This window comes from Pyrgilauda ruficollis, unplaced genomic scaffold (assembly GCF_017590135.1).
Source record: "Pyrgilauda ruficollis isolate IOZ18807 unplaced genomic scaffold, ASM1759013v1 scaffold86, whole genome shotgun sequence".
NCBI classification, from domain to species: domain Eukaryota; kingdom Metazoa; phylum Chordata; class Aves; order Passeriformes; family Passeridae; genus Pyrgilauda; species Pyrgilauda ruficollis.
In genome coordinates, this window is record NW_024530599.1 from 2,947,183 (window position 1) to 2,963,935 (window position 16,753).

The 16,753-nt window shown below is 45.7% G+C and overlaps 1 protein-coding gene across 1 annotated transcript in view; it reads left to right on the forward strand.

Moving 5' to 3' along the window:
* The window catches only part of WWC1 (WW and C2 domain containing 1), a 66,476-nt gene that overhangs the window by 12,791 nt on the left and 36,932 nt on the right, over positions 1-16,753 (forward strand). The window lies entirely within an intron of this gene.

Consider the following 16,753-nt stretch of genomic DNA (forward strand, 5'->3'; position numbering starts at 1 on the left):
AATTTGTATCATCTGCCATGTCGGAGCAGCACTGTATCTGAGCTGGTGGCTGGTCACATAGGGGTGTGAAGATACAGCACTGAGTCCTTGAAGAATATGAATTGGCGTAGTTCTGTAAGAGGCACAAAATTGAGCTAAACAAACCCACTTCTTAAGCTGAGTCCTGAGTTGGTGACTTCTTGGCTTTATAGTGTGGGCACTTCACCCATCATGCAGTTCAGATGCACACAGGGGAATAGCTGGTGTGTGAGGTGTGGTGTTTCTGATTACTGTGACTAGACGTATGAGCTGGTTTTATGCCAGTATTTTTTACTATATGTTGATGAGAAAGCTAGAAGAGGTAAAGTTATTAACAAATCCCATGTTTTAAAAGAGTGCTATAGAGGTAGAGGCTGGATGGGAGGTGAATTTGATTTCCCCCATGTTTTAGTGGTTGCCTCTGGATCTATCTCAGAAGGGTGCAGTGAACCATTGCTTACAGTATTGTAACCAGTTGCAATTTTGCTGGTGGAAGAAGTAAGAATCTTTGCCCTAGGCGTTGGTTCTGGCTGTGGGCCTGAGCACAAGCCCCACTGGCAGGGCTGGAGCAGGCTGAGGAGCCACTGAGCCATCCTGCTATGGGAGGTGGCCATTCCTTTAGCCCAGGTGCCCATCTGACTCCTCACTGATTTTGCTGGCATGCAGAAAACTGCTCCCTCTCTTTCTGGGCACAGTTTCTGCGGCTGCAGTAAGCTGGAACGGCCCAAGGACTATCTGGCAGCAGTGACAAGTTGAGGTGGGAGTGACCTTCCTGCCAAGCATGGCTCCCCTGGAACTCACAGCTCACTCCTGAGCTGCTGTCAGTGCAGTTGTGCTGTGCTTGCCTGGCACCACGGGTGGTGAGTGTGGGTTCAGCCAGGCAGCTGTGTCACTTGTAGTTTGTCTTTCAAAGCAGACAGCTTAAATATCAGATTGATGCTTTCTCAGCGCTGCGCTGTGGGCTGTAATTCCATCTGCTGCGACAAGGTGACACCTGAAAAGGTATGTGCTGCTTCCTGCATGTCCTCCCTGTACCTTCTGCATGCAGAACTGGAGGCACCATTTCACCTGCTTGTTGGCCTTGCTCACCATTTGGTTGCTTGGCAGTCTAGCAAAATACTCAGTATTTTCTCTGAAGTGGTGCTGGCATTTCAGTGTTGTATTTTCATTCATCCTGATCACTGCAGTTTCTGCAGTATCACCACCCTTTGTCTTCACTGCTTTGTAACAGTAGAAGTATCTGCTTATGCCATTGATTTGGCAATTATTAGAAGGACATCGAACAAAGGACATTATTAGTGGAAAGCAGGAGTGTTCAAACACCTCTGCCCAAAGGTCTGTGTTATTAATAGTTCTGCAGATTTATCACTGATTTTGGAACTTGATAGCAAGTTGGCTCTCTGGATCAGTCTGTAGATTAGAGTAAAGTTACTAGACAAGGGCAGCAGGAGTACTTTGTTCATCAGAGAATTTCATCTTGATCTTTGCAGTTGAGCTGAACTGTGGATAGTGATTTATTTAGCTGAGCTGGTGGGAGTAAGTTAATATGCATGTTGTGAATTCTGCATTGGTGCTGTAGATCAGCATTTGGGTAGAAATTAATAAAAAGGGTAACAGTGAAACTGCTGAAAAAAATACTGGCATGGGAGTTCTGTATCATTCAGGTGCTGATGGTGAAGTAGTAGTGAGTTAAGCAGCAAATTTCAAACCTGTAAGCTCTCATGATGGCTTGCTTAATAGCAGGTGTACGGTACTGTAAGGCACAGTGTCAGATCCATTAAACACAGCTTTGACGTAAGGATGAAAATGAATAGCTGAGATATTTTAGGTAATTGCCTTGAGCAACAGTGATGGTTGTATTGGAGCAGCTTCAGTGAGTTATAAACAAGCTTCAGCTGAGGCCACATCAAGCAACTGATGATTTGCAGAGTGTCTGGTGAGGTTTGCCTGGAGAGCAGCACACATGGTGTGTGCAGGCTGTATTCCTGAATCCCTCCTTTTCTGTACCCACAGAGGAGTGGGTGTTCAGATAACACTTTCACCTCCCCAGCTGCTTTAGTTTTACCTCAAGTGTCTTGCCACAAATACTGGTTTAGACTGAGGGAGACTGACTCATTCAGCTGCTTCTTATCCCTTGGCATATATAAAGGCTACAAAACCTGATAGTGATGGAGAAAGTGTTACTGAGGGATCTTGCCAAGAAATACTACTTTACACTGTCTTGAAGGAAAAAAAAAAACCAACCAAATCCAGTTTTTTCCTTTTTTTATTTGGATGGAAGAAGGGAAAGCACAACTGAGGTAAGCTGGACAGGAATGTCTTTCTAAGTGTCATCTATAAAAAATTTGGATTATCCATAGAGAAGACTGGCTTTGAGGTAGATTGTTTTTCAGAATCCTGCTTTCTAAATTCAGGGGAAGGACCTGGGGTATTGCAGGCCTCACAAGAAGGTCTCAGGAGTGAAATGTCTTGTGCCTTTAAGCACCTGCAGATCCTGCAAATTATTTGCTAGGCTGCTTTATAAAGAGGGCTTATTTTTGTGAGGAGAGCATAGGTGTAGCTCACCATCATCTTTTCCTGACTACATCCTCTAAAAACTGAGAGAAAGAAAATACCTTGTTTCAGATGAACAGGAGCTGGGGCTTGATAATGCACAATACAAAGAAATGTGATTTTTTACTGTGCCAGGTTTGTGTGGCCTCTACTAGATTTTAAGAGCTTAATTTGACCAATTTGTATTTTCCAAGACAAAGCTGAAACTCTTACAGATTTGTGCCTTCTGCTGCTTCCCTCAACTTGCAGGGAAGAAAAACATGTGAAAACGGAGGTGGTTTGGCTTGAGCTCCAAAATAGTATTCTGTGCGTTCTGCACCAAATGCTTAAAATCCTATTTTGGAGTTCACGTTAAATAATAGGCAATTAAAAATGGAAAATCCAGTGCCAAATACATCCTTTTGGAAGTATAGCATAAGCTGTAGGTATGTGATTGCTTAGGATGGGGCTGTCCATAGGATGTAGCCATGCCATGTGGATGGAGCCAGTTGGAGTGGTTAGAGTGTGTTATTTCGGATATTTAGAGATTTGGGAAGCTGAATTGAAATCCTCAGCAGAAGAAATTCAAGAATTACCAAAAACATAATATAACCCATGAAAAACATAGCTATTGCTCTCAGTTTTTGCATTAAAAGCCCCTGGATGGTTTGGCCATGTGCAGCGTGGAGGGGAGCCCTGGTCTGAGCCACAGACCTGGGGTGCTCTGGGGAGAGCTGCTGCCCTGCGGAGCAAAACCGGGCACCGGTAAATGAACTGGTGGTGGCTGAAGGGAACAGACATCTCTGGTGTGCTGCAGCACGCTCTGTCTGGCAGACACCTAGCACAGGGCTCTCCATCTGGCCTGGGCTCGGCCCTGGAGGAGTGGCTGCTGCCATAGGAACCGCGATCCGCCCGGCCCTTCTGCCGGGATGAGCCGGGACAGCCCCGCTGTGTCGAGCTCTTTGTGCTCACAACCCATCACCTGCACTGCTGCCGTGTCCTCCCCAACACCCCTCTTAGCAGCTTCAGAACACAGCTTCAGCATTGTGCTGCAGTCTGCTGCCAGATGCTCAGAGTGATAAAAGAGGGACTAAGGATTTTATCCGTCTTTGGGGAAGCGATATGTGCAACCGAGGGTCACAGCAGCCAGTCTGAGCCTCGCAGGGCTCAGCTTTGTATTCAGATGCGCTGGCCTGCGAGCTGCAGACATTCCAGATACTTGTGTTCGTTTTGGCTGTATCCAGGCACGCACTCACAAAGAGCAAGATGCGTGCAGTGAAGTATAAATCCCGTCCTCTAATGACTCAAAGCACTGTTGTGTGCTCATACATGCTTAACAGATTGTATAATTAGCTGGCTTTGTAAGCTGGCAGCATGTATGACTCTCCAGTAGCCCCCTAAAAACCCTGTGTGTTGTAGGGAGTGTATGCGAGTCCTTAAGCTGCTTGTATCCATGCAGCGATGACTGCTGGCACAAGAGAGGGGGCTGCGTGGCCTGTGCCCGGAGGAGAAAGGCTTCCCAGGCCCGGTGCCACCACCTCTGCCTGTCCCTGAGCCCTGCGCTGGCAGCAGCTCTTCCTTTCCCCTTGGCTGCTGCTGCTGCTGGCCTGGTTTGCTGGCTGCTCTGGGGACAGGGGCTGTCCCCAAGGCAGTCCCCACGCAGTGCCCTTGAACACAGGCTCAGCAGATGGTGCAGCCAAGCGCATCAGTGTGCGCGGCCTGCGCGACCGCGGGAGCCCGGCGTTAGGTGAGACACTGGCCCAGACTGGAACCCGGTTTTATTTGCAGTGTTTAATTGAGGAGTGTTAATCGCGGAGGCTCACTGCAGAGCCCTCCCGGCCCTGCAGCACAGGCACAGAGGTGTTGCTGTGCCGGGAGCACGGCGGTGCCGGCAGGGCAAGGCTGGGCTGCCTGCTCGGAGGAATGCAACAGGTTGTGCCGGTGTCCGGGAGACGCCGAGGGTGGGAGCAGCATCGGGGCCCAGGGCTGCGTGCTTGGGATTTCATTGGAGCCGGGGAGGAGCCGGCAGCAGCGGAGTGAGCATGACCTTGAAAATCCTTATCGAGATGGAAAGGTGCAGTGAGGGAGCGAACTGCCCGCGCACAGCGCCCGCCCGGCCGGGCTGGCAGCGAGCGCTGCGGCCGCGGCTCCGGCCTTGGCGCCGGGAGATGCCTTCCCACAGCCCGGCTGTCCGCCAGGGCTGCCCTGGGCTCAGGCTGTGTCCGTCGAAGGGATCGGCTTCTGCAGTTGACTGTTTCCACGCATTTATAAGTAATAATGAGCCTGAAGGCAGTAGCAATGTGAGCTCTGGTAGCTGGAGAAGATGGGCCACCTGAGAGGACCAGGTTTAATTATGATTCCATGGCAGGTGAAGCTCATCTGTGAGTTTGGTGCTCAGAAATCGGGAGAGCAGCCAGACAGCTCATCCCAACCAGCAAGGGGGGTTGTGGTTTTCCCCAGGGCTGCTTCTGGTCCTGACACTCCTGTGTCCCTGGCATGCTGCGGGTTGCTGAGTCCCCCTAACCCAGCTGGGGATGCCCTGGTCAGAAGGGTCTGCGTGCTGCTCTGTCTGTTCCTGAACAGAAACAGTTCCTGGGAGGGCTTGGAGGGTGCAGAGCTGCTGGTTTGGGAAGAGGAGCAAGGAAAAGCTGTAGAGAGAGGTGGGAGAGATGCTTTTTACAGGAGCAACAAACCCTTAGCCTGGCTCAGTTGCGGATGTCTTTGTGCTGTGGATCTAACACAATTCTTCCTCTCTCCCCTGCACTAACACATGTACAGTCACATGCTAATTCAGGTTAAATAACTGCATCTCCTAGAAATTGATCCTTTTCTAAGATGCTTTTTGGGTGCTTCTAATCCTGAAGCATGTCCCGGGAAAGTGACACTGTACAGATAAAGCAACCCTTGCTGTGTAAAAAAGTAATCAACACTTGCTACTATGAATATGTGCTGTAAAATGAAAAATGCTGCATTCCAGAAGAAATCTTGAGTATTGTTACAGCTTGACTGTGGCACTTCTGTTGCTGAAGCTGCAGTGCCTGGAAGCAGATACTTAAAATTCATGGGTTTGCGGTGTTTTTTTTTTCCTCTTGACAAGGATAGAATAAAACCTGTCTTTCTCCGTGGCTATAGGAACATACCCTTGTGTGTTTTTTTGTTGGAGGAATTCAGGCATTTACTGATGTCTTTGATAATTCCTTTCTAAACACTTAGTTTAGAGCATTTGCATAAAACCTTACCTCCCTTAACAAGTTCAGATTTTTTTCAGAAGATCTAGGAATTTGGATGTGTACTAATGACATTGGGACATTTGTTTTTAGGTCCTGTGGAATGGTGTGGCCACAGCCCAAGGGAGGGAGGTGGAACTTGCCCCTGCTGATGGGGAAAGTCCCATTGCTGTAGTACATGAGGACTTGTTTCCCTGTTGAATAGCTGAATCAGCTTGCTGAGGAGTGACATGAGTGCCACCAGCTCTGATGCTCCTGTGGAAACAGTACTCAGTCATGTTGAGTGGCAGAGTTGTCAGGGTTAGTATAGGCTGGCGTGTATCCAGTGAGATTACAGAGGATGTGCTGCATGTCCTGAGCCTGCTTCTGAACAAAGCTCAGGATGGTGTGAAGACACCTTTTCTGTCAAAGCTGGTGGCTTTGCTGGCCAGCTTCTTCATTGCTGTGAGCTTCATGCCATGTTTTCAGCTTTTGTTCTCCATGATACTTAAGACAAATCTGGCATCTCTGGCCTTTTTCTTTGGGGTTATCTGGCTGGTAAAGCTGGGAAGAAATGCACCCTGTTAGCTGGGATTCAGCTCTTCATTTTGTAGTGTGGAACAGCTAGGATGGTGGTAATGAAACTGGTGTCTCTGCTGTCAGACAAGCCAGGAGCTTGACTGAGGTACATACCTGCTGCATAGGTGTGGGAAAAGTGGGAGTACAGAGACAGCAAAAAGACACCATCAGTCTCTGGGTTTTGCCACCTTCATCAGGGTATATTGGAAAGAGAAAGATTGTTCCTTTGGAAGAAAGGAGGTTCCCGTGTTCTTGGTCATAAACTAAAGTAAAAGAGTAGCTAAATATTAATAATGAGACTACGTAAGGTGTGTCTCTGGCACATACCTGGAGCATGAAGTGTGAGCAGCAGTGATAAAGTGATATGTATGCTGAGTCTCTGCTTAGTGGAAAGAAATGCTGTCTGTTTTGAACTGAGGAATAACTGGAAAACCAAATCCTCAGCTGGCTTGTGCCATTTCTGAGCTGGCAGAAGGACTGTTAAGTGGGCTTTAAACTACCCAAGATAGATGGGAAAGGGAAATGCAAGAGAGCAAGTGGCATTATAACGTCCATGTTAACACACATTTGATTTGTTGGCAAAATATATTCATAGTGGATCATTAAAAATAAACGATGTTTGTGAGAGTAAATCAATCAAACTCACTTGGTGATGCAAATCTCACTTTTGCTGTCCTCAGATGCGTGAGCAGCCTTGAATAGTTGTTGATTTGTATCGACTCCCTTGCAACGTGTGAAGTACTGAGCTATGTTTAGTGCTTTGTACAGTTCTGCCTATAAGCACAGTTTGGCATGATTTTTTTTGTGGCTTAACTACATGGTAAATCAAGGCTTTGTTACTTGGGATGAAAAAGATACTAAACCTATTAATTTTATACTCTTACCTTCTAACTCTACCATCTCCTAAAGCTTTACTCTCAAAGGTTGTTCTGGAAATTTGTTCTTACTCTGACATTCCTGTTCATTTTTATACAGTATGGCTTTCCAGGATCTGAGAACACATTGCCTCAACACTTACAGCAACAGTAGTAGATTGTAAAGCTTGTATTGTGAATTCTAAGTGCTGCATTCATGAGCTGAGGACTGTGTAACCTGGGCTTTCTCCTTTTTGGATCAGAAGCGAATTGCCATGCTTTCATTTCCAAAGGCTGTTCTCAGTGCTAACTCACAAGGCTGAGTCTGTTGAAATGGTTTTGGTTTGCCACTCTTGAAGGAATGGCATGGATTGCAGACAGCAGGGCTATGCTTATGCTCAGGTGAGTTTTCTGTATCTGGAATTCACAACTGCTTTGCAAGCAGAAGGATTTTTGTTCTCCTGTGTTCTCCACTGCTCTGACATCATCTCACCCAGGCATCTGCTCTGATTCTTGCAGGCAGGCAGAAATACTCCTGTCCATACCTGGTACTGCTGAGTTTACAGCGGCATTGAAGGGGCTCTGTGAGTGACCTGAGGCCTCTTGGGGGTTCCTGTGGCTTGGTGGTAGCAGGGTTCTGCTCTATCTGGCCAGATTTCCAAGGTGGCAGGCTGATGTGAGATCAGAGCCATGCAGTAATGTTTACAGACACTGCAGAAGAGCTGAGTGCCTGCAGCTGACGTGACTTAGGGAAAGGAGCAGAAGATGTTCTGGTGATGCCCTGCCGCTTGCCTAGACTGTGTTCTGCAAGGGCAGAGAGCTTTCCAATGTTGCTGTTGGGCATTGGGACCATCAGATAGCTCTGTAACTCAGTCAGAACATTTATAATGCAAAAATAGCAAGCAGGCAGCCCTACCAAAGCTGCTGTATGGATGAGCAATTAGCCCACTGCTAGCAGGAGGTGAACTAGGGAGCATCATGAAAAAATGTGCATGTAAAACAAACTCTAGTACTTCCCTTGTCCTTTCTAAAGAGGGTTTCATACTAGCAATGCTTGTTTTCTTCACTGGGGAGATTAGATGAGTCCAGTGATGCTACCCTGGGGTTGTCTGTCTTCCCACTTCAAATGTCATGTGAAGAAGGCACAGGAGCTGACAGGAGCAGGTTGCAGGATGCAGCTGTGGCATTTGCTGTTTACGGATAGAGCGTGCTGGTGAGAAGTACAGCACCGTGCTTTTCTTCTGAAGGAATTCAGGTTTGTAATCACTGTACATGAAGTGTAAATTCAGTGTCTGATGAAGCCCAGTTGTCCCAAATCTCTTCCCCATCATTCCTGCCTGGATGGTCAGCCCAGTGCTCACTGCACATGTTCCTGAATGCTGAGGTAGGGCAATTATTCCATACTTGCCTCCTTGCTGAGATCTCAAATATTTATCTTCTTCTGACAGTAACTATTGGTTCCCTGCTCTAGGAGCTGTACTGTGGGGGGAGTTTGTCCTACACACCTCCTTATCTCGAGGCATCTTGCCAATATAAACTGCTGCCGCCCACACTAGGCAGCCTTTCAGGGAAGCAGGAATGCAGGCTGTAAGAGCAGAGACAGAGCTAAATATGTCCCAAATATGTCAGGGAACTAGTCTGACTACTATGTATGCTTGGTAGGCAATTTACACCATATTCTGATGTGACCAGTCCCCTTATTCAAGAACAGTTGAGCTTCCAAGTGGAGAGAAAGCTGACTTAGTTTTAGTTAATCTGCTCAGGCTGTGCTTGTGGCAAGGCTGCTTTTCATCCTAGAACTGAAAGCAAACTTAAAAAACAATGTCAGCTATTTAAAATTAAAGATGTTTGAATTACTTGCATGGTTAAATTCCAACTCCTGTATGCTTTTAATTCAGTAGTGTTGTACTGTTCTCATCAAGTTGTACCTTACACTTTTATATCTTTTCTGCTTAATTGGTTCAGGAAAGCATGCAGGATATAGAGGCTGGCAGGCAAGTTAATGTTGTGAGAAGCCTCATCTCCCATTTCTTGACTTTTTAACCTTGAACTATCCCAGGAATTTTTGCATTTGGGTAATTAAGAAGGTATGACTGACCTCCTGCTTGCAGAACCGGTTTGTTAATCACTGGGAATGATCTAAAATCTGCAAGTGGTTTTTGATAGCCTTCTCCTTGCAAATAACTTCGTTGTTCTGTGCTTCCAGAGGTAAATGATCTGCACAGAAGAGACATACACAGGCAAACAGACTGTCAGTGTGTGCAAAGCAGAGCTTGTAAACGTGCAGGCCTTTGCAGAAGTGGATAGAACAAGCAAGCAGCTGGCTGTACTGGTGCTTTAGGCATACTTTTTGTGCCTGGTGGGGTCATAAACCATGTATTATATAGATTAATGCTTCTGTGAAACTATTTGACTAATAGAAATGTATAAATGCATTTGTGTTCAGAATACCTGTAATACAGACTGGTGCCTGACTTTCAGGTGTCTTTGATGTCTCCTGATCTCCTTTGTGGGGAATCTACTCTGTATGTGACTAATTTCTGTGTAAAATTACCTGTGAAAGCAGTAGAGGGTCTACTTGGTAAATTACACACAACTCAAGATCATCTTAACGAGGTACAGAGGTTACCCTCATGGAAGGGTACCATGGAAGAGACCTGGCCAGAAAACATCACTGAGTTCCTGAGCATCAGTAAAAATGTATGAAGTTATGATAGCTTGGAAAATAAGCTCTGAGGATAGGTGTTGGACTTGCTTGTCCTAGAGGTGGCCCAATGCATGAAGCATCAAGGGCCAAGAGGAAATATAAGGGGAAAGAGGTCTTCAGGAGGCTGAGAAGATAATCAATAACCATGGCAATGAAAACAACCACTTCTGAAAAGCAAACAGCTCTGCAGTTTGACTTGCTTGAGGAGATGTGTTATTTATTTTAAGCCATTTCTCTTGGTAATATTTATGTTGTAGTTTAAGCAAATTTGTTTGGTTTACACTAACAGCTTCAAATATGGGTTTCTTTTTTTCTCAGGGTTGACCCCATTTTACTGTAAGAGTGTAATTCTGTTCCCAGTTATCCTTTATCACAGCAAAACCAGGACCACACACTGACAGTCACTGAAATCACATATGCTTGAGGTGACCAGAAGTTTAAGGTGACTGGGCCTTTGTGTGGGTTTTGGCATAATGTCTCAATTCCAAACGCTGAAATGTTGTGTTTGATCTCTCATTACTATACTAAGAAGCTTCTGAAATCTGTTACCACTTCTTAAAAGCTTCTCCTTGTTACCTGGCAAGCACATTCATGTTCTCTGCTAACGGCGGTCCTGAATTGAGCCTTTCTGCTCCTCTGGGTGTAGATGTCTCCCCCTCCAGCTCCTCTGCAGTTGGTGAGGTTTTGATGTGACTGAAGTGTGACTTGGCCTGGAGCTGCCTGCTGTGTAACTGCTGTGTCCCTGCTGAGGATGCTGGCTGTTGGGGATGAGTTGTTCACTGCTGTGTCCCTGCTGAGGATGCTGTTGGGGATGAGCTGTTCCCACTGCCTGTTCCCTAAACTGCTGTTGGAGTGGGAATCCAAGGGAGCATTTCATCGTGCACAGGTGTGTGGAGATGGGGTGAGAAAAGCTTTGCCAGCAAGATCATAAAACATTCACTGCCACACCTGCAGCCTCCAAAGGCAATCCTCCCTGCAGTGAGAGAAGATGCTCCCAGGGAAAATAGTTACTATAGTGACGAATGGCCTGGTGTGTTTGAGGGCTGGATCACCAAGTTGAGTAATAAATGTGTAGGTGTCTATTTTTAAAAGCTTTTGTGAGGAGGAGATTGCAGACAAATTTTCTAGGACTACAGCAAAGTGATAGGTTTTTCTGTGCTGAAGTTTAAAAATAATCATTGTCTGTCTTGAGAATGAGATGACCTCATTAAAAACAAAGAAGCTTGTATGTCATCGTGTGGAGCCTCCTGGCAGTGATTCTTGCAGCAGCCTTCCGAGTTCCAGAAGCAGCTCTGCTGGAAGTTTGAGTTCCTCAAAACTCCATGTGCACAGCAAGCCCAGTGTCACAGCTGGAGCTGAGGTGCCTTTAGCTCATCCTGGTCTGTGTAGCACATCCTCGCACATAATGAGCAGTGAGTTCTATTCAAACAAGAAATGAAGATATGCTGTGTAAAAAAAAAAAAAAAAAAAAAAAATAGAAGCCATTGAAAATAAAACCTGACTCCAAGCTTCTCCTGCAAAATGATGGGTTAAAAAGTTGTTTGGTTTTGTAAGAGAAATGGTATGAGTGGAAGTATCTGCCACAACTCATTATTGTGTCCTCTGGCTTGACTTCTTGCCCAAGGGCTTGTCTGCCTCGCACCTGCTGTGTACCTGTGAGTGCAGGAGGGAAGGGCAGAGCTCAGCAGGGCTGCTAGGGTGTTTGCCAGGGTTTGATGGCTCAGGCTGTAGCTGTAAGAGGAGCTGACATGACAGTCCTGAGTGATCCAGGTGCTGCCTTTGTTCCTGGTGCAGTGAGCTGCTGCTGTGGGTACAGCACACTGCAGGAAATCCCCTGGGCTGTCCTCTCGCCCGTAGAGTCATGAAGGATTTCATACGAGGCCCTGTGATCTGTCCCGAACTGATTACAGTAAGGCTCTCCTGTTTAAATGGCTTTACTTTGTTAGGGGCTCTGAGGAGCCCTGCAAACACAGGGATTAAAGGGGTTTATGCATGGTGGGGAAGCCTGGCCCTGGCTGTTGGTTTATAAACCTTCCCTTCTCCGTGACCCAAGCTCAGTGTTTGCTCAGTGCACATCCACCTGTGTGCACTCACATCCTCGTGGCTGTGAGCCTCACCAGGAACTGCTCATGGTTTGCTGCTGGAGCCCCCAGTTGATACCAAAATGCAGTAATTACTAAAATAACATTCCCTGGTTTAGGCAGTTCAGAATTGATTTCTGTTACCCCTGCAGTATTAACTCCAGATTTGTAAGTGGCACAGGTCACCCATCTCCAGCTCCTGCTATGCATCTCTGTACAGCCATGTTTAACAAACCTTCTGTCAATCAAAAACTGGTTATACAAGGATTATTTGCCTTCAGTTTCCCATGTAATGAGGTTTTTGATTGACAACAGTGGAGTTCAAGAATATAGAAAGGCTTTCTGAATCTAAGATGAGCAAGTTTTCATTTAATACTGTTTGCACATGATAACATTGGCTTCCAGTTTTATCTGTAGTAGAAACTGAAGGTGACCAAAAATCAGAAATACAGAAACCCTTCTCATTTTAAAATAACGTGTCTTAGAAAATAGAGGTAGGAAGCTAACCTTCTATTTTGTGCTGTGGGAGTGGGGATTTGGACATCATTTGCTGTACAAATAGTTGAGCTACTGTGGGCAAACATTTTGCAAAGATGGAAGTGTCTCAGGATGTTCAGCATGGCTGGTGGTGAGCAGTGGCTTTACCCTTGTCCTGCCTCTGCCTGAAGACTGTCAGATGCTCCTCAGATGAGGAAGTTGGGTGATGCTGTTCTTTTAGCTCTGATACCAGGATTAGTTTCTGAACAGCCACCTTGACCTGCTGTGTGTGGTGGTTGCTGGGGGTACCTGTTTCCCAGGTGTTCTAATGAGGAATTGCACTTGTTCAAGTAAATTTGAATATCTTGAATGAAATTAAATATAAAAACTGCATACTGGAAGCTAAGAAAATTTAATGGAAAAGGATAAATGTAGGTTGATATGTCTTTTTCAAAATCCTAATTATTCCCAATTATGACCCCAATTAAAACATACCTATGGGGGAATGGCAGTCACAGGTATGATGAATGTGAGATATGGGTGAGTTCTTATGGGGTGAATGTATGGGTTACTTTTAGGTGAGCTGGAAGGCCAGAGTTAGGCTGTCATTTACAAATATCTTCTCTAGCTCAGGCTAGTTTCTCTTGTAGAGCTCCTACACCAAGCTCAGCCTCCAGCTTAGAAGGAGATGAAGCACTTGAGGGATAGTTCAGAGCTAACTGATGTCTGATGGGTGTCAGAGCAAAGGCAGCATGGCTGGGAGATGCAAAAAAACTCTTGTCCCTAAGTGTCACCTCTTAAACTGGGTCAGTTTGGGTTTCATAGAAAGTGCCATATGTACAGACCTTAATTTTGCCCCTTGGTTCCCTCTTTGTGGCTGGAGATCAGAAGTCATAGAGTCTGGATTTTCTGAACTTTTGGGTTCATTGCTTTCATGTGAATGCATCTGAAGGTTTCCCTAAGGAAGGAGGGTAAGGAATGCACAAGCCACTTTGCAGGTGTCCTTCCTTAGTTACAGGCACAGTGGTGAAAGGGGTGTATTTTTGTGCATTGCTGCTTTGAGTCCAGCTACAGGGAGAACCTATTGTGTGGTAATGTGGTTTGCCTGAGCTGATGAGATTTTTTTTCAAGGCAGCTAGGAAGCTTTGTGAATTGAAAAGGAGAGGTTTCAAAGGAATAGTCCCGCAGATGTGTCCTAGCTTTAACTTCCCACATGCAGAGGAACAGTCCTGTTTTATGCAGCAGTAATGCACTAACTAAATCATGTCCTGCTGGGAGAAAGAAGCTTCTCCTTTTGCTCTTTAATCCATCATTGTGAGTATGCTCGGGGAAACACTGCATTTTTGGATCCCTTCTGGAAAACTGGTTTATTTTAGTCTTCATAACAACCCCTAAAATCATATCTTAAAACAAGGAAATAACCTCTTTTTTTTCTTTTTATGCTGTATTCAGAGTCTTGCTACGCAACATATTACATATCTTTCATCTAATTGTACCATTGCTACTTAGATTTGTGACAATTTTTCCCACAACAGCTAGGGAAAGGAGCTTAGAAAAGTAAGTAATATGGTTATGAAGCTGCAGTTACTTGGGGAAATAGCTATTTTGTCTATAACAAGTGGAATTACACTCTTAGTTATAAAACTAATTACTATTCTGTTTACAAATGGGATAGTTGGAAGCTATGGGCAACCAGGAATAAGGGCATTAGTCTGTTCTTGGTGATGGGTGCTCCTTGTGAGATATGCTGAAAATATCAGTCTCAAAAGTGAAATAATTGTCTGTTTCTGAGCCCTAGTAACTGGCAAGTCTCCAGTTGGCTTGTGTCATTGCTATAGCAGACTGATCCTGCCTTGCTTTTTTCTTCCTTTTTTCCAAAACTCTAACTGAAAGAACTGGCTGGATGTAGTTCATGCATTGCATTTCATATGGAAAATAGGAATAAGCATCCTTCAGTTGCTTGGTCCTGGCTTCCTATTGAGTCTGACAGTTTCTGAGCACTTTTATAAGGAATTCAGCTGCTTCTAACAAAATAAGACTGGACAAAAGCTGAACAGAAGCTTTATAAGTTTGGTGTTACACTTTGGAGCACCAAAGTTGGCACTACAGTGCCATTCCCTGATGAAAGTATTCCAAAGACCTAGGGCTGATAGTGCAGCTTCACACTGGTTTTTGTTTTTTACCAAGACAGGGTTTAATATTAATGTTAGATGGGATTCTTGAGCAGAATTCTGCAAGAAACTCCACTCAGTGTGTAACACAAATTAATTTACTGAGGTGTGTTTTATGTCTGCAGCACACCCTTACCTAATGTCCTTTAAGTATGGGTTTAATTACTGCTCTGTGTTGAGGGATTCTTGCTTGGATCCCTCACCAGAACTGTTGAGCAGTGTAGCTGGGACATGGCTCCTGGTTTAATCACTCTGCAGGGCTGGATGGAGCTGGTGTGCAATGCCAGGGACTGCAGACACTGGATGGAATTGCACCTCTTCTTACAAAGCTCTCTGCAGAAGTGGCAGAGCCGCAATCATGCCACCAATTCACAGCAGTGTTTAGAGTGTTTCACCAAGTGATGCACTGGGGAAGATCCCTGGGACTTCCTGTGCCTTGCAGCCCCACCTCGATTCCTGGGAGTGGTTGTGGGCACCACAGTATAAACAAAGACATTAAACCATTAGAGAGTGTTCAGAGGATGGTGAAGGGTCTGGAGGGGGAGCTGCTTGAGGAGTGGCTGAAGGGACTTGATTTACTCAGCATGGAGAAGAGGAGACTGAGGAGAGACCTCATTGTGGTCTGCAACTTCCTCATGAAGGGAGGCAGAGGGGCAGGCACCCATCTGTACCATGAGCATGACAGGACTTGAGGAAACAGCTGAGGCTGAGCCTGGAGGTTCGGGTTGGATAGAGGTGGAAGTTTTTTCAGCCAGAGGGTGGTGGGACACTGCCCAGGCCCCCCAGGAAATGGTTATGGCCCCAAGGCTGCCAGAGCTCAAGGAGCCTTTGGACAGTGCTCTCAGGGATGATACACAGGGTGGGATTGTGGGGGTGTCTGTGCAGGGCCAGGACTGGATGATCCCTGTGGGTCCCTTCCAGCTCAGCATGTGTCATGGTTCTGTGATCCCAGCATGACTGTGCCCCTCTCAGGGATGGGAGGGCTTCATTTAATTCAGCATTTAGCTCTGTGCCCTCCCTCTCCCCTACCTGTGCAGCCTCCACTACAGTTAAATAAAAGTAGATGCCATTTTCAGAGAGGGGGAAAGTGTTAACCCTGGTGTTTAACTTAACATTGCCAACACGTTTGCTACAGCGCTTTCATCTCTGTTATCTCCAGAGAGTGGCTTGTATCTGACCTTGCTCTGCATTTTTACCCTTGTGCATCTTTGATTTGATCAACTCAGAGCAGCACATATTGGGTACTCAGGCTGAGGAAACAGCTTGATCCACAGGGAAAAACATGGGATAAGGGATAGCAATCACAAGCATTGAGATTCTATTTTATTTTCAGGTAATCTCTGTTTTCTATACAAACAAGCTTTTGGTACACAGTCTAGATTAAGAACTGTAAAAATAAACCCTGCAGTGAAACTTTATTGAGAAAGTTTCACTGTTCCATGTTGTGAAGCTCTGAGTTGTTTTGCACAGCAGAGCTTTAAATTAAATTGAAATTTTCTGAGAGAGTAGTGATTGAAACTGTACTTTATATGGCAAAGGCAATGCGTTGAAAGGGAAATGCAACAGCGGGTAAATTAGAGGTGTTAGTGGCTTACATGGCTTTTACAAAAATGGTCCCACCCCATTCTCACTGCATACCAGACTCATAGGTCATATTTAGGGGGAATTACGTTAGTTGTTAAATGTTGATTTTATGTTGAAGTCATATATGTAAGTTGAAGGCTATATCTTCTGGTTGAAAGCTTTTTTTTACTAAAATTCCTCTTAACAATGAGTGACTGTAAGATGTTAATACAGGAGTACCAGCTGGTTCTCAGTGCCTCCAGATGACGTCTGTCTGCTCAAAACTTAGTAAACTTTGTCTGTCAGCCCTCCTTAATTACCTTTGGATAGGGAAGACTGGCTGGAAAGCTGTCCAGTCCCTTGCAGTGGGTTGCAGAGCTGCTCTGTGTCTGCTTGGGCTCCCTGTGGTGTGTGTGGCAGAGCTGGGTGCAGCTCTGTAGGTGCTTGCTCGCCCCTTTGCTCTCGGTGTGTGCCTGCCTGGAGGGACTGTGCTGGTGTACAGTGTGTCCTGTGCTCTCTGCCACAAGGCTTCTCTGAGAAGGCAGACTCAGCCCCCTTCCATACA